The sequence below is a fragment of the Myotis lucifugus genome, unplaced genomic scaffold (assembly GCF_000147115.1).
Source record: "Myotis lucifugus unplaced genomic scaffold, Myoluc2.0 scaffold_6, whole genome shotgun sequence".
Lineage (NCBI taxonomy): Eukaryota > Metazoa > Chordata > Mammalia > Chiroptera > Vespertilionidae > Myotis > Myotis lucifugus.
In genome coordinates this window covers 6491400-6504976 of record NW_005871054.1, presented here as the reverse complement: position 1 = coordinate 6504976, position 13577 = coordinate 6491400, and the positions used below count along the sequence as shown (strand labels likewise).

Sequence of the window (13577 nt, the reverse complement as noted above, 5' to 3'; positions counted from 1 at the left end):
CACTAAAATATATATATGTTGAATGGATAAATGAAAAGGAATCAATCAAATATTAATCTCAGAGCAATAAGATAGGGAGACAAGGATCCCTATTGCCCAAGCAGTGAGGGATTTCCAAGGAAACAAGTTGTAGTTCTGCATACAGAATTCACGTGCCTTGTCCTTTCCTTCCTGAGCACTTAGAATACACACTTCTGGGGCGGAACCTCCGAGGTTGCTGTAGCCTCTGACCCTTTTTTCTGGGCGCACCGGAAACACGTCTTCTTTCCGCCCTGGCGCCACCATGATTCCTGGGCCCAAGAAGCACCTGAGGCTTGTAGCAGCTTGAAAGCTTGGATGCTGGATAAACTGGCCAGTGCGCTTGCTCCTCATCTATCTACTGATCCCGGCAAGATGAAAGAAGGCCTCCCTCTCATCATTTTCCTAAGGAACAGACATAAGTATGCCCTAACAGCAGAGGAAGTGAAGACGATCTACATGCAGCAGGTTTATTAAGATTGATGGTGCCCTGGCTGGGCAGCTCAGTTGGTTAGAGCATCATGCTGATACACCGAGGTTGTAGGTTCCATCCCTGGTCAGGACCCATACAAGAAGCAACTATGAATGCATAAATGAATGAATGGAACAGCAAATTGGTGTTTCTCCTCCCACTGCTCTCTCCTCTCTCTCTCTCTCAAATCAATAAACTAAAATAAAAAAGTGAAAAGATTGAGGGCAAGGTCCCTAACCAATATAACCTACCCTGCCGGTTTTATGGATGTCATCAGCATTGACAAGAGGGGAGAGAATTTCTGTCTGATCTATGACACCAACAGTTGCCCTGCCGCTCATTGTATCACATCTGAGGAGGCCAAGTATAAGCTGTACATAGTGAGAAAGATCTTTGTGGGCACAAAAGGTATCCCTCGTCTGGTAACCCATGATGCGCACACCATCCACTACACTGATACCCCTCGTAAAGGTGAATGACACCATTCAGGTTGAATTGGAGAATGGCAAAATTACTGATTTCATCAAGTTTGATACTGGCAACCTGTGTATGGTGACTGGAGGTACCAATCTTGGAAGAACTGGCATGATCACCAACAGAGAGAGACACCCTGGGTCTTTTGGTATAGTTCATGTGAAAGATGCCAATGGCAACAGCTTTGCCACCCAGCTCTCCAACATTTTTGTTATTAGCAAAGGCAAAAAACAAACAAACAAACAAACAAACAAACGAACAAACAAACAAACAAACGTGGATACCCTTCCTCATGGAAAGGGCATCCACCTCATCATTGCTGAAGAGAGAAAGAGATTGACAGCCAAACAGAACAGTTGGTGAAATGAGCTTTAGGTGACATTATTGAAGATTTTGTACTTAATGAAAGGTAATACAGCATGAAAAAAAAAGAATCTGCATTCTCTAGTCCCTTTTCAATTAGGTGAAACTGACTAGTTGAAGCTAATGAAATAGATATGTGCCCCTTATATGTCCAGGCAGGTAAGAGTCAGGGTGCCACCTCCGAGCTTTCTTTTCCTTGAGCTCTCTTTTCCCTTCTCTGGCAACCTAGGTCACATGTCTCAGATTGTGTGGCTACATGATGCCAAAACATTAGCCTTGGGACTGTGTAGAGAGCCTTCCCCCCACCTCCCCATCCTGTCAGTCTACACTGGGAGGGGGTTTGGAAGTGTTGGAGAGGGGATTGCATATTAAGTAATATGGCCAGGAAGCCCTTACAGAGATGTTTGAGACCTGAAAGCCTGAAAGAAGTGAGGGAGTTGAGGCAGCTAGGACAGGAGTATTCTGAACAGAGGGCACAGCAAGTGCAAACACCTTAAGGAGAGACTGAGTTTGGTGGGTTAAAGGAAGCAGGACAAAGTCAGTGTGGCTGAAGCAGAGTGAACAAAAGAGAAAGTAATAGAGTTGAGGCCGCACAGCTGTCTGGAGGTGGGGGACAACAAATTACGTAAGGTCTTAAGGTCATTGTAAGGACTTTGGCTTTCACTGTGAGTGACATGGGGGCCATTGGAGAGTTTTACATGTTAGAGTGACATGATCTGATTTATATTTAACCTAATTGAGAATAGACCCAGGGTAGCAAAGGGAAGAGGCAGGGCCATATTAATTAATATGTAATCCCCTCTCCAACACTTCCAAACTCCCTCCCAGATTGACAGGATGGGCGGGCAGTGGGGAGAGGGGCTCTCTACACAGCCCCTAGTCCAGGCAGGAGATGGTGGTGGCTTGAATTAGGGTGGCAACAATAGAAGTAGTACAAGGCAGTCAAATTCTGGGTATATTTTGAAAGCAGACCCAATAGACCCAATAGAATGAAAGATTAGGTGAAGAGTATGAGAGAGAAAGTCCAGGATGACTCCATGAATTTAGACCAGTGTAACTGGGAGAATGAGCTGCTATTTGTTGAGATGGGAAGAGCAATTTTGGGAGACTATCAGGACTTCAGGTTGGGATGGGCTAGGTTTGAGATGCTTATTTTACATGCAAGTGTTGATGAAGGGAGATATCACCAGGGTACGCTGGCAAGGATACTGGATTGGTGAGAATGACAGGGATGGTGACACCCTTTACCTAGGAGATCAAGGCCCCTAAGTGGAGACTCAAATACTAAGGACATTTGGGAGACTGTTCCATGATTTCTGGTGGGTGGGCTGGCTTGGAATTGGGTTTCCCAATTACTATGATTAAGCTGAGTTTCTACAGATTAGCTGCTGATCTAGCAGCAAACATGTTTCCATGTAAGAGCTATCCATTTGGCAGTCAAAATGTCAGAATTTCACACTCTATGAAAAATCACCTGAAACCATCATTCTCAAAGCTCTGCCTCCTTGAGTTTCAGATTCATTTCTTGGTTTTCAGATCCCAGGGATGAACACTGAAAGTATATTTTAAGACAAGGCAATTTATGATTATTCTTCCAGCATTAAAAAAATGCATTTCCACATCAGAGCCATGTTTGGTTTCTAAATCTGTTAGTGTAGCAAGAACAATATTTCCCAGCTTTCCCTGGTTGCATTGTTTATATTTCTTAGCCAACAACATCTAAACCTTTTTTTTTTTTTACTCACTTAGAACTTCTGTTTATTCCAACCCGTTGCTTTGTGAAACATTTATACATTGCATGTGTGAATACAATATATGGGATAATTTCAGATGCCACCCCTCTTCTTTTTAAAGTGACTGATGTCAGCCCTATGGCAGGTGCCTCACATTCCACTCCCAGTTGTCGCACATGTGTTGAACTTGACAGCATCCTGTCCATGGATGGCAAACAGTGATGCATTCCGTATGCTCCACGTGTCATTTTTGAGATGCAGACCTCACTGAGTGCTTTGTCAGTTGCTATTCCTGTTTATCTCCCTGTTTGTTTATATGCTTTCTTACTTTGTGGACTCATTTTGCTTTTTGAATACTTCCTGTTGTTCTCCTTCTTTGATTTTCTCTGTTCTCTTATTCCTCACTGAGTGGAAATTGGATGTGTTGCACAGACCTGCCATGCCAATCTAGGGGAGACCTGTGCTTCCCCCACTGAAAGAAAGGGTTTAGCATTGTACCCTTGACCTATGTAAGTCACACAACTCAGATGCTTGCCTGGGTGGCCCCAGTGAAAGATTAAAAGGAGGTTTCATTTGAATAAACTGTGAAATACTCTTTATTGGAGTAGTATATGGGGCCCAAAGCTATAACCAGTTTAGAAACTACAGTGGATTGAGGGAGCCAAAGGCAAGACTACAGGTCCCTGATGCTGGAGAAGAGGCCATTTCTTAGATCAGTTGTTAACGCGGTGATGAGCAGGGCCACTGTGTGTGCTTGTGTTGACAGTGTTCTACCCTAGGGTACCCAGTTGAGGGACAGATGGGGGCTGCAATGCAGCTTGTGGGCTACCATGCTTCTACTTATGATGATTAATATTATGTGTCCACTTGACTGGGCCATGGAGTGCCCAGATATTTGGCCTTGAATTATTCTGGGTATGTCTGTGAGAGAGTTTCTGGATAGATTAATATTTGAATCAGTAGACTGAGTAAAGCAGATTGCCCTCCTGAATGTGGGTGGGCTTCATCTAATCAACTAAATACCTGAATAAACAAACAACAAACAAACAAAGAAAAAACAAGCAAGGGAGAAATTCTCTCTTCCAGGTGGGACAGTGGTCCTTTGCCTTTGGAATCTGACTGGAACTTATACCATCAGCCATCAGCTCTCCTGGTTCTCAGTCCTGGCACTCAGACTGGAGCAACACCCCTGGTTCTCCTGCATCTTCAGCTTGTGGACTGCAGATCTTGGGACTTCTCAGCCTCCTTAACTATGGGAGCTACTTCCTTCAAAGGGATACACTAATACAGTACTTGACACTCCACCCAAAGAAGAGGTGCCTTTTGCTAATTCACATAAAGTTTCTCTCTGGGCTAACTAAGGCCCTGGTAATGTGTGTAGAGTTGGGTGTGAAGAGGTAGGAATGGGGCTGATACATATAATTTAAAAAGTTATGTCCCCCTGCACTCCCATGTAGCTTAGAGTTTGGTTGTGGTTTAAAACTCTGTGTCTAAGCATGAGTCTTATAATATAGGTGATTTTACAACTCCAGAGGGATAGAAACAATTTAGTTCCTCTGCTAAATTCCTGGTGATCCCTGAGAATGCCTTTGCTGGTTGGAGAGAAATATAGTAAAATAGCGATGAGTGATATCCAGAAAAAATACCCAAACATTGTCTTCTGGTGGGGCAAGGTGTGCTTTTTAAAACATGTTCCCTTCAATGTTTTAATACAAAGAGGTATGACTGGTGGTTATCATTCTTATTTTAAAGGCATGGAAACAGAGCTGCAGAGGGGCACTTGGGCATCCCTGGGGCCTGGGGGCTGGGGTGGAGTGGCTAGAGGCAGGGTTTGTTCTCTAGTTGAGCTTCTGTTTGGGCTCCTGGGTTCTTTCCAGCCTTCCTCACAGGGCTCACAGAACACTTAGAACATTAGTACATTCTTTCTAAGCATTTCTTTTCTTAGAAAAAATAGAATAGTATGATCAGAGCCTAATTTCCTTAAAGGACAGACACTAGAACAGACTTTTTTTTTCCCACTGAGAAAACAACCATGTTTATTTGGGTTGTAATTATGTATTTTAGTTCAGTTCTCTCCCCTCACTGTCCAAAGTCTTTTCTTTTCTAAGAACTGTGAAGGCAAGAATCCACCCATATACAAATGTGCGCTCTCACATGCATGTATCTCAGGGCTATTTTGTTCATCAATTTTCTAAAAAAGTACTCAGACTGCACATACTCGGTATCACACAGATCACTGCAGTAGAGGGTAAATGTGAGATAATATTCGCAGTACCTGACACATTGTCCTCAAAATGAAAATTATTGTTGCTGCTCACGCACAGCTGGATGGTGAAAAAATAGCAGCGATTCTATGATGCACTTGAGAGTTCCTTGTACCGTAGGGAGAAGGTGGAAGTCAGTGAACCGTGTTTTGTTTTTCAGCTGCTACCCAAATTGGTTTCATGAGTTCTTACACTTTTACATAACCTTTCCTCTGGGCATGTAATGCCAATTAAAGCAACACAGTCATCCACAGCTCCAACTCTGGAAGGACCCCCTCTGAGGGATGTCACATTATACTTATGATCAGTTATAACAGGTTCCTAAACCATTTTCTAAAGTCTTGTGATCTTTATATTCACACATCCTCCTAGGATGGTTAGCCGAAGTTCTAGGTCAAGGATGTTTAGGAGACAATGGTAGAAGCAGACCTCAACCCTTCAGAATTATTGCTTACTAACTACCCAATTCTAGTTCACAAGGCTGAACCCTGTGAGCAACAGGAAGGAGGTTAGTGAAGACTCTTTGGCTCCAGTGGGCTGACATCCTCCTTAAGGACAGGAGGCATCAGGAATAAAGGGGTGGTAGGCACTGTCTCCCTAGTCACACTACCCTTAGACATTAGTGAGGCTTGAGTAAGTCCACAGTGGAATTTCCTGCAAGCTGAGGAATCCCTAAATTTTAAGGAATGTCCTATGATTCACCAAATCTTGCCATTGGTTTAGGTCAGTGCTTCGTAAACTTTGACGTTCTTATTAATCACCTGGAGATCTTATCAAAAGGCAGATTCCCATGCAGTAGTTCTAGAGTGGGGAGAGAGATCCCGAATTTCCAGCCAGGTCTTTGGTGAAACTAAGGCTGCTGGTCCACAAACCACACAATGAGTAGTAAACACTCAGAGTAAATATTTCAGGACCTCAGTTCCTTTCCTGCTCTTTCTTATGATGCCACCACTATGAGTGTGGCCTCTACTACCTATTGCTACTATTTCCAGTCTCATTCCCCACCTATTGCTAAAAAGAGCATTTAAGATTGGTCTCCTACCATTCAAGCCTGCTTTGAGCTCATTTGGCCAAAGTTCTGTGGCCTAGCTTTTGGTTCTTTTGCAAGCCCCCCAAAGATGCCATTTTTAAGTTCCAAGGAACTTGGAATGTTTCCATAAAAGTGGAATTCTACAGTTATGCTGAATATTTCCCCAAAGACTGTGGTGGTCTTTGTCTCTCCTTCTTGCTGGGGAATGTTAACTCATGATATATAGGAGGTAACATTAGTCCTATGATCTTATTCGTGGCTTCTCATGGATATGCAAATAGAATTCAAAGGATACTCTCAGGCTTCCCAAAGACCCAGAAATTAATGTATAAATTAGGTTGTTATAAAGCAGACTGGCTAGGGGCTTGCTGTGCTGATGAGCAAATATTAAACACCTTCAATTTATCCAGTCACTAAAAGAGTTATTGAGTACCTACTATGGGTCAGGCATAAGACAAACACAGCTCCTCCCTCCGTGCCTTTCCCAGCTGAAAGTGGAAAGTAAACAAAATAGAAATAATCACAAATGCTAGGTGCTATGAAGGAAACAAGATGATGAACTCACAATGAAGAAGCAGGCCGGTTATACCACCTGATGAGTGATGGTGTCCCTGGGGCAGTGGCAGGAGGCGGAGACCTGCAGGGTAGGAATTACCCAGCAGCATAGAGATGCTTAGGCAGAGAGATCATGTGACTATCCCTGTGCATGCTCTAGCAACTTCTGTAGATGCTACCAGACAAACCAAATAAACAATTCATAGCTCCCTTCCTTGCAAATTATTCTGAAATTAGAGATTCTCCCCCAGGTGACAAAGGCAAAAGACTCCCTTTCTGCCACCTTCAGACCCCGCTTGCTCCAAGGCTAATGCCAAAAGCCTGGGTCTCACTGAACACACCACTGGAGACCCTTGCGCTCCTCTTTGAAGGCTGCCTGGAAGGTTGGGGGCTGAGAGCCCCCTGCCCTGTCCTCAGACTCTGCCTGTTTCTGCTGGTGAGGGTGATCCTCAGGATGACAGTCCATGTTCACTAGGCGAGTCTGGCCTGAGCCTCGGACTTGGCATGCTCATACCTGATAGTTCTTGTCCAGTCACAGTGTGATATGATACTTTGGAAGCTTCCATTCGGAAAGACAATGAGTGTGCCTCAACTTCTGCTGTCATTTATCATTTTTAATTATATGGGGGCATATTATAAGCCCAAATCCCAGGAGATATTAATGCTGCCAGGAGATTGTTTGTCTGCTGAAGAGCAGTCTTCCTAATCAAACTTGCACACCCTCAGGGCAGCTGATTTTTGTGTTAGGTGAAAAGCAATCATAATGAGCAAATGTGTGAAGAGGCATTTTCACTTGTGAGATGCTTAACTATGTCAGGCAGCTTAGCAAAGGGACTGGAAACTTCCAGATCCTGGTGGGTCTGCATGGGGCAGGGGTGGGCCAGTTCCACTGGAGTTTGTTTCACAGTTCAGACCTGATGGGCAGTGACTGCTTTTAGCACTTTCTTCCTTCCTTAACCCCTGGGGTTACGGCTTCTCAAAGACACTTCAAGTGACCAGGCCAGGCAGCATTAACGCGGACTTCTGGGATGTTTGTGATCTGCTGCTTTCCCATTTAGCCATCCCTTCAGGAGGTGGCCTTTTTATTTTCATGCTTTTCCTGAGTTCACACCAGAACCTGGGCACCCCAGAGGCTGAGCTTCAGATGCACCTGAACAGTTGTGGCTGTGCTCCTACAACAAACACTTGCTGGGCGTGGTGGAGGGTTCACTGATGAATGACAGATTCCTGCCCTCCAGAAAGAAAAAATCAATAGGTATCCAACTAGCTATAAAAGAAGAAAGACTGTGATAACTACAACAATACAGATAAAAAGGAAGTGCTCTGTTATATATAAATGGTGCTGTATTGGTTTCCGATTGTGGCCACAAAGTTAGTGGCTTAAAACAACAGAAATTTATTTTCTCACAGGAGGCAGAAATCTGATGCGAGTCACACTGGACTAAAATCAAGGCATTGGAAGGGCTGTTTCCTCCAAGGCTTTAAGGAGAATCCGTTCCTTGACTCCCCCAGTTCCTAGTGGCTGCCAGCATTTCTTGTGGCCTCATCATTCCAACCCCTGCCTCTGTGGTCACATCGCCTTCTCTGTCTGTGGAAGCCCCCGCAGCTCCCTCCTATGAGAATAGATGTGACTGCATCTAAGGCCCATTGGGATGAGGCGAGATGATTGTTCTATCTCCTGATGCTTAATGTAAACACATCTGCAAAGCCCTCCATTGCCATGGAAGGTAACGTTCACAGATTCCAGGGGTTAGCACATGGGTATCTTCTGGGAAGACATTCAGGTGCCACACTCAATCTTCCACTCCCTTCCCCCATCACATACAGCTGTGATGTCTAGTATGGTAGTCACCAGTCACATGTGGTCTGTGAGGGGAGGGTGGTTACACTTCAGGTTGCCCAAGGTGACCCTGGCTGGGGCACAGGCTGAAGGAACAGCAGCTACCAGGGTTAGCTCTTCTCCCAGTGAAGCGTGAAGTGTACTGGGGGGTGAGTAGACAGATGTCTCTGGAGGCCTCATCAGATAGAACACACCCACGTTCCATTAGCCAAGCAAGTCCCAAAGCCAAGCACAGTGTCATTAGGGAAGGGAGTTCACTCGGCCCCTTGGTTGGAGCTTCTACAAAGTCACATGCCAGAATGGTATGAATTATACAGGGAAGTCCGTGAAGAATTATGAGCAATGGTTCTTAGGGGCGAAGCAGCTGGACTTGACTTTTTTATACAGTTCACTTGCGTAGTTGTGTGGAAAGCAGATTTGAGAGATGAGATGCTAGAGTTGTGAGGTTCAGGTGAGACCTTGGGAGAAGGTGGGCTGGGCAATAGTGAGCTGCAATGGAACAGTTATTTCAGAATAACATGTGAGATAAAACCATCAGGACTTAATGACTTAGTCATGTATGGCTGGTTTCTAGATACCTCCATTTACTGTACAGAGTCCATTGCTAAGGTGTGCAGTTGCCTCTCCAATGTCTGTTTTCTTATGTTTATCAAAACAACTCTGATTTTACTTGTCATTAATGTGCTTAATTAAACATTTTTCACCTAGCTTCCCTTGCAGCTAGAAGGGAAACCCTGGATATAAATGGCAAACCCTGGATATAAATGAGATTCACTAGGTTGTATTACCAGAAAAACTTTTCATCGGGACATGTGCTTTTTTATCATTTGCTCCTATCTTTTCTCTGCCTCAAGTGTAGATGGATGCCTGGAGCTCCAGTAGGTATTCTGTGGCTAGGAGGCAACTATGCTAAAGATGGCTGAGCGCAGAAAAGGAGCCTGTCTTTGATGACATCATAAAGATACCATACCATCCCTCCACAGCCCGCTTTAGATTGGTTATGTGAAAGTAAATGCCCTCTTTTAAGTGACTATTTTTGTCTGTTTTTAAAAAATATATATTTTTATTTATTTCAGAGAGGGAGAGAGAAACATCAATGATATCAATGATAATTGGCTGCCTCCTACACACCCCCTACTAGGGATTGAGCCTGCAACTAGGGCATTTGCTCTGACTGGGAATTGAACTGTGACCTCCTGGTTCATAGGTCGACACTCAACCATTGAGCCACACCAGCCGGGCTGTTCTTTGTCTGTTTTTAATAGCCAAGTAAAGTTCCTGTCACCACACATGACCTTACCAACATGAAGACACATTATTCATTTAATAATTATCCTGATCAATGACCAAATCTAGAAACTGTGGGGACTAAAGTAAATTAACATTTTCCTCCCACCTTCTAAGTTCTTTTAGTTGGGCTAATAGTCAGGTTAACAGACAGATTAACAGGAGAAACATCAATTCTTTTTTTAAAAAAATATATTTTATTGATTTTTTACAGAGAGGAAGGGAGAAGAAGAGGGATAGAGAGTTAGAAACATCGATGAGAGAGAAACATTCATCAGCTGCCTCCTGCACACTCCCTACTGGGGATGTGCCCGAAACCAAGGTACATGCCCTTGACCGGAATCGAACCTGGGACCCTTCAGTCCGCAGGCCGACGCTCTATCCACTGAGCCAAACCAGTCAGGGAGAAACATCAATTCTTAATATATGCTCATGGCAAATTCACATATGCATGAAAATTCCAAAGGCAGTGAGGCAACATTTAATATATATGACATTTTGGACAAAGGAGAAAAGAGGCGGGGAATAGGGGTCCTAAATTTCAGAAGTGAGAATGAGCAATTTACAGGTAGATGAGGAAAAGTGGCTGGTTTGGCTCAGCGGATAGAGCGACTAAAGGGTCCTAGGTTTGATTCCAGGCAAGGACACAGGGCGGGGTTTCAGGATTGATTCCCAGTAGGGGGCGTGCAGGAGGCAGCCAATCAATGATTTTCAACATTGATGTTTCTATCTCTCTCTCCCTCTCCCTTCCTATCTAAAATTAATAAAATATATATTAAAAAAGTGGAACATACATGGCAGCCAATCAGTGATTTTCAACATTGATGTTTCTATCTCTCTCTCCCTCCCCCTTCCTGTCTAAAATGAATAAAATATATATTTTAAAAAAGTGGAACATACATGGCAGCCAAATTCTTGCTAGGCAACTCAGAAACAATGGGACATTGGGATATCTAGGTCACAGGCCCCTGCCTAAAGCCCTCTTATAATTCAAATTAGGCTAAGGGAACATCCTAGTTTTTCTAACAGACTCTCTTGGGCAGGAAAGGAGGGTGGTAGTCAAAGGTCTTTTGAGTGATTTTTTTTTTACAATGAGTCTTTTGTTTCTTAATAAATAGCTTAAAAGCAATACCCCAAAAGGCAAAACCTGTTCCCCTTCAAAACATTAAAACCTCATTAAGGCGATCTAGTCCAACAGTAAGCAGCTGCTAGTTATGTAAATTTGTGGAGAAATTTTCCTTCGGTTTCTTTCTTCCTTGTCCTCCCAACACAAGTCCAAATGCTCCTCTCAGCCACCTATCTACCTTATAACGTCTACGTGGGTGTTAAGTCATCTAAGAGAGTTAGCAGCAAAGGGGGGCTGACTGTTTTAGAATAGGACTCTTGAAGAACAAACATGTGATGCAGAAAAACAACAAAAACACAGATGTAGATATTACTATTTCCATATAAGGAGCTACCCAAATGTGTATCAGTAATGATAAAGTTGCATTTCTACGTAACTTGATAAGCACTTCATGTACATTATCTCATTAGGCGCCTGAGGTTGGATGATTTGTTCAAAGAGGAGAACTAAGTGACAGGGATGGGAGCTCAAATTTTTCTGACTTATATTTTCCCTCCCTGTGCCCAAAGTGATCTTAGGAACTGTGTTGAGAGCCTCTGTGTATATGAGAGAAAGGGAGGTGTCGAAGAAATACTGCACTGGACATAGTTAAACAGGAAAGGAAGACTTTATTCAAGACAATTGCAATGGGAGACACACACACACACACACACACACACACACACACACACGGGGGTGGGGTGGTGGGGGGGGAGAGAATTTAACTCTACTGACATAAAAAAGCAAGCGGTTCTTAAGCCCTGAGATGAGCTATTGGGAAAGTACTGGAGGGCGATGGGAGCAGGAGCAGGAGTTGGTCAATGTGTTCAGGCCATCTGTGTTGCTAAACAGCATTCCTAGAAGTTAGGCGTCTCCCCTCCCAGATGGACTGGGATATAGTGGCCCTATCTTCCTTGACGGTTTCCCTGTCCTTTGAGAAACATTCCTGGGTGGTAAAACTGGTGAGAAGCTGGGAGATCTACATCTCAAGGGCAGAGGGAAAGTTTTCTAGAGTAAGTGCTGTAAGGAAAGGGTGAGCAGGGACCTAGAGCCAGGAAGAAACCTGCCTAAAGTTTAGTCAGGCTGAGGGGAACTTGAAGGCTGTCTGGGTCAGAGGAGCTTTCCTTGCTCTCCAGGAACCAGGTCTCAGAAGTTCCCGACCGTTCATCTCTTAACAGGTGGCTGCTTTGTCAGGGGACACATGGACTAGCTGGTGGAGGGACTCGAATTTAAATGCGCATCCAGGTGGCGTTGATTCCCTCTGCACCCTGGTTCCATGAAGCTCCGTGGGGTGAGTTCTTGCAGTTTTCTGGCTCTGTCTCCATCCTGGAGAGCAGAGTACTCACCTAAGTGACATGCCCACGACCAAATCCAAGAGACGTTTTCAGCTCAGAGATGATTCCATACAACTTCACAAGCGGGTTGCATGGGGAGGGGGGAAGGGACTCTTGTAGCCCAAAGATAGAACCCAGGGACAAGGGCACCCCTAGTAGGAATTACCATCATAATAAGCTGAACGGGTAAGTACGGGCAGCCTGCCGCACAGAGGAAAATGGAAATCTCCTTGGCTGGCATTTCAGCTTGCCTAAGGGACCATGCTTTTCTCAGAGGGGAGGGGACCTGACCTTAAAATCCAGGCCTCAGGACATAGGAGATGAAGGTATTTTATTTTCCCCTTTAAGGCTTTGATGTTTTTCACATAAAAATGTAAAAGATCCAGTTCCTTCCCCTGAAGCTTCTTAGCAAAGTAGTGGGCTTTTAGAAAAGACAAAGGCCTGGGGGCGGGTGGTGTCTGAAGAGCAGTGCCCTGAGGCCTCTCTTTCCCCTTTTCAGAGCATGAGGATTTTTAAAAACGTTCCTTCCCCCAAACACCCCACCCCCTTCTTCCCCCACCGATCTCTTCTTTATTCTCCGAAGTACAAACAGACGGTTACCCCTCAGGCCCTGCTACCCGTCTTCCCTGAATCCCAATGCCTCCAAATACCAAGCTTCTCTCATTTTGGTCGGCAGCTGTTCCCCCTGCCTGGTGTGCGGAGGGAGCTTCTTTGGCCACACGGTGGCGCGCGCGAGCCTCCCAAAGCCCGACACACATTCCCCCCCCCCCCCGCCCCCCCTTTCCCCTCCATCCGCGCAGGAGGAGCCGCGCCCCCGACCTTCCCTGGCGGGATAGCGGGGGGCGCGCCCCCGGAGCCCGGGATGCAGTAGAGCCGCTGCAGCGTCCGGCCGGCGCGGGAGGGGCGACTGGCTGCAGACGGCCCCGGTTCCAGGCTCCTCCTCCCGCCGGTCCAGACCACCCCCAGCCTCCCCCCACCCCATTCCCCCCACGGCTCCACTCTGCGAATCCCCGGCTTCCCCTAGCAGCCTAGGAGCGGCGGCGGGCGCAGCAAAGGCGACATGGAGGAGCGCAGCCTGCCGGCCGCGCCAAGCCTTCGGCAG

The 13577-nt window shown here is 45.3% G+C and overlaps 1 pseudogene; it reads left to right on the top strand.

Annotated features, from left to right (window-relative positions):
- Positions 1-283: 283 nt before the first annotated feature.
- On the top strand, positions 284-1327 carry LOC102433931 (annotated as a pseudogene).
- The last annotated feature ends 12250 nt before the right edge of the window (positions 1328-13577 follow it).